Source organism: Brachyistius frenatus, unplaced genomic scaffold (assembly GCF_029030835.1).
Source record: "Brachyistius frenatus isolate BFR_SWC_R1_liver_20210118 unplaced genomic scaffold, ASM2903083v1 Contig_133, whole genome shotgun sequence".
Taxonomy (NCBI): Eukaryota; Metazoa; Chordata; class Actinopteri; family Embiotocidae; genus Brachyistius; species Brachyistius frenatus.
This window is the reverse complement of record NW_027210732.1, coordinates 720,001-724,187: the sequence shown is the minus strand read 5'-3', so window position 1 is coordinate 724,187 and position 4,187 is coordinate 720,001. Positions and strand designations below refer to the sequence as shown.

At 38.3% G+C, this 4,187-nt stretch overlaps 1 long non-coding RNA gene across 1 annotated transcript in view; it reads right to left on the bottom strand.

Annotated features, from left to right (window-relative positions):
* Positions 1–652: 652 nt before the first annotated feature.
* LOC138630374 (uncharacterized) overlaps positions 653–4,187 on the bottom strand; it is a 4,769-nt gene continuing 1,234 nt past the window's right edge. The window contains exons 2-3 of the long non-coding RNA XR_011311636.1: positions 3,370–3,459; positions 653–1,934 (exon numbers count right to left, since the gene is read on the bottom strand). This is a non-coding gene — a long non-coding RNA (uncharacterized lncRNA). The remainder of the gene's footprint in view (positions 1,935–3,369; positions 3,460–4,187) is intronic.

Sequence of the window (4,187 nt, the reverse complement as noted above, 5' to 3'; positions counted from 1 at the left end):
ATTACAATGTGAAAGAAGGCTAATTTTTGAAAAGTGACATTCCCTTCTCAAAGAATGCAGGACAGTGAAATGTGTCAGATGGAGATGGAGCTAAAAAAATAAAATAAAATAACAACCTCAAAGTGTTCAGTAGCTTTCAGCAAAGTAAAAAAAACTGCCTCATGACAAAATACTTGTCAGAGAGGTTGTCGGAAGAATTTTGGGGATTTCAAAGACAGTTTAATTGTTTGACATTTGAATTACGCTGAAGAATCGGTGGGCTGTGTGTGTTTAATAATCACGGTGACAGTTTGTGGAGATTCATTCAAATCAGCTATGTAACAGTCCTTCTATTGATATCTTAACAAAAGAGTTTAAGACACAGAAAGAAAAAAAGGTAACAGTCTGAAGGCAGATGAAAATAAAACAGATTTGATATTCACAGTTGTTGTTTTTTTTATCTCATGTTCAGTTGGTGTTCATTCCAAATATATTGATATGGACATCTAGGTACAGATGTGGAAGAATCTATTGGTACACACACACGCACACACACACACACACACACACACACACACACACACACACACACACACACACACACACACACACACACACACACACAAATAACCCACACATTTCTCTGAAAAAAAAATCAAACTTACAAAAGTAATTAATACTAATAAAAAGCTTTATTTGTATAGCACCTTTCATAAAGAAAATGCTGCTCAAAGTGCTTTACAGAAAGATAATTACATGAAGTGTTCCATATAAAAACAGACACAGAGGAACACCCAAAAATACATACATAAAATGCATAAATTGAATACAAGTAGATCAAAATATATAGTCAAAATATGAAATGAGCAATATGCATTTCAAAGGCGCGGTAGTTCAAGTGCATGGGAGGTGCAAGAGAGCTTCAAGAGTTCTTGAAGGCTCATAGAGAGAGTTAGTGATGTAACTCGGTCCGAGCCCATTAAGAACTTTGTATGTGAGGAGGAGGACCTTAAAGTAAATGACATCCATCATTATTTATTTTCTATTTTGAGTTAGACTTTGCTTTGGATTTTTGACTTTAAAGTATAAAACAAATGAAAATGACATGGACCAAAATGATGGCACTCGTAAGGCAATCACTGTAAACAAGTGATTTCTGCAGTCGTCAGTGAGACTTCTGCACCTGTCAGCAGGTAGTTTGGTCCACTCTTCCTGAGTATAAATGCTCCAGTTGTCTCAGGTTTAAAGTCTGCCAACTCAAGACTGTAAGTTTCTGAAGCAAGCGAGCTTCAGAATAGTCCTTTGGTTTGTTCTTAACTATGCTTAGGTGCTTTTAGCAATATGTTTTTGGTCATTCATCCTTGTTGGGAGGACCCATGACCTGCGACTGAGACAGAGCTTTCTGACCCTGGGCAGCATGTTTCGCTCCTGATTGCCTTTGCAGATATTTTCCTGAGTTCTGCACACATTCACACAGAAAACAGTCCTAAAGAGCCGAGCCTCCTCTGTATGTATGGACTTCTTTTCTGGGAAAACTTAAAACTTTTTGTCTTTTAACATAGAGCTCATGTTACCTGTGAAATTGCTCCAGTTTTGTCCAATAGATATTCTCTCAGAAGTATTGGAGCATGTCAATATGCATTTTAGTGAATTCTAGTCTTCCAAATTCCATAACAGATAAAAATTCAACATGTCCATTTCATCCTTCATTAAATATTAACAACAAAGGTGAACAGCAACATAATAACCACGGCACAACTTCAATGTTTAAGCAGACAACTAACCAGGAACTAAAAAAAAAAAAAAAAATCCACCAATTTATGGGATTATAAATCTTCTAAAACGTTCATTTAGCTTCATCAGGAAGAAGGCGATTAATATGCACCTCTTCTCTAAAATCCACAACTTCAGCAGACAGGTGGTGAATCTCCCTCTTCCATACTTTGCAGAGTGTCCTGGAGATAACAAAAAGCACAAAAGCGTCAGAATAAAATCAAACATATTGACACCGCAACCGGAACCGTTATGTCATCGCTGATTTGGCTGTCCTGCTGGAGATTATGTTGGTGCCAAACTCCACAGTTTTAGATGTGCCTATTAAGGTACAACTGTGAAAAAAATAAATCTTTGAATTAAGTTAAATCAGGCTTGGAGTAAGTCTGTGACGATCTCAGTCGTACAGATCGTTGGTCAATGTAAGTGTTTTTCCAAAGAAGACTGGAGCCATACCCCGTTCATAGCACGACTAATGTGACGGGAACGACTAAAACCCCATTTACCTCATGACCATTGTGACCATAACGAGTCACATGATGGCCGGCCGGTTCCCTCAATGGACCTCGACTCTCAAGGTATCATTGACCCGTGAAGAAATTTCTTTGTTCCGAACCACAGAATTATTTTGCTGCCTTTTGATAAAACTCACACTTATCATGATGAGAGATGAAAGGACATTTTTTTTAGTTGGTGGCTCATCGATGAAACAGGGATACGGATACGCATGCATAAACAGCTACTTAAAGCTGCCTTTGCATCCATTGTACGCAAGTTTTACTATCAAATGGACAGTTGTATTTGTGTATCAGCCACTCAGTCACCTCACGTGTTGTCTCAGTATCCCAATAGCCAGACTCTGGGGTTCACTCAGGGTGCCCACATGTTTGAAGGGGACAGACTGCAGTGATGTCGACCATGACCATGTGAAACTGATTGTATTCTATCATACATGTACTTTCTTTGTAACCTTAATACACTCCTTTGAAATGGCGCTTTATAGGGATAACGCAAATCAAATATTTGCTAAATGGTTGGAACAAGAGATCCATCATAAGAGAAACCCCTGTAGTGTTTTAAATCATTACACTGCATACTTTATTTGCAGTTCTGGCCACCGACCAAATAATGCCAAGCCAGTTAAATGGCGTACATCTCTTATGTAACCAGCTGTGTGAGGATGAAAGCAACTGTACAGTAAAACAAATTGGCTGTGAATCTTCATCTGCATGCGTCTGAGCAATCACAACTGTAATGCAGTAACAACAAATATTGGTTATGTGTCTGCTGTGTTTTTTTTGTATTTCAAAGCTACAGACAGATACTGTACTGATGCTGAAACACTTCTAGCTGTGGAAACTATAGGTGTATGTAAGAAGCAGCACAGGTCAAATATCATTTTGGCCAACTGCTAATTGGTTTTGTTTGGTTGAAATCAAGATGCAATTTAGGCTACTGACTTTTGTGTACCAGCAAATTACAACAGCAACTTTTTTAATGTAAGAGCAACTCTTGTAGCAACACATTTGCATTTATTTTTTGTTTTGTTTACCTCAACACCCGCAAACACTGCTGTTATTGTTTATAGAACATAAAATATATTAGTAGTAAACTTACGGGTTGCTGATTAGTAGTTGGTCCAAGCAAAGTGTCCTTGATCCAGCACCTCTTTGCAAAACCGGCTTCACATTGAGGAAGAAGTCAGTGCTGAAATGATACAAGCAGAGAGTTACTATAGGACTATGGTATTGCAGAAAAAAAATAACTTAAGTCACTGGTCTCTCAATTATTGTCTTTTAGAAGTGTATGCAATGACAATTTATCTTCTGTCCATCCAACATCGGCATAGCGTTTCCTCAACATGTTGTGGATATTATTGCTTGCTATCTCCAACTACGATATGACCAGATGATATTGGAGATGGTCTTATAGCCTTTACCAATAAAACGCTTTGTCTATAATTTTCCTTTTGATCTTCTCTGATAGCTCTCTGCATTGCTTTCTCTTGACCATGTTCAGTGTGGTGAACACAATGGTACCAAACAGCAGTGACGTCTTTCCTCCATGCACAAAGGGCTGAATGACTGATTACAAGACTGAAGACATGTGTGATACTAATTCAAGAAAACACAATAACCAGGAATCCTATTGAAAAGATACCTTTCCAGGCGTGCTGTATTCCACCAAAACTCTAAAAATATGCATTGTATGTTTTCTCTTTTGAAGCTCTGTTTCTCTCAGGAACACAGCTTCCTGTGGAAACAAAGCCAAACTGTGTGTGTGTGTGTGTGTGTGAGGGATAATACAACAGCAGCCTTGTTGCAGTATGTTGTGGATAGCTTATTTTTTGTGTGTCCCAGTGATTGTAAGAATCACCTGCGTAGCCATTGGGCTTGATTCCTCATTAATTCTCTTCAGCCCCTGATCCACGGTAC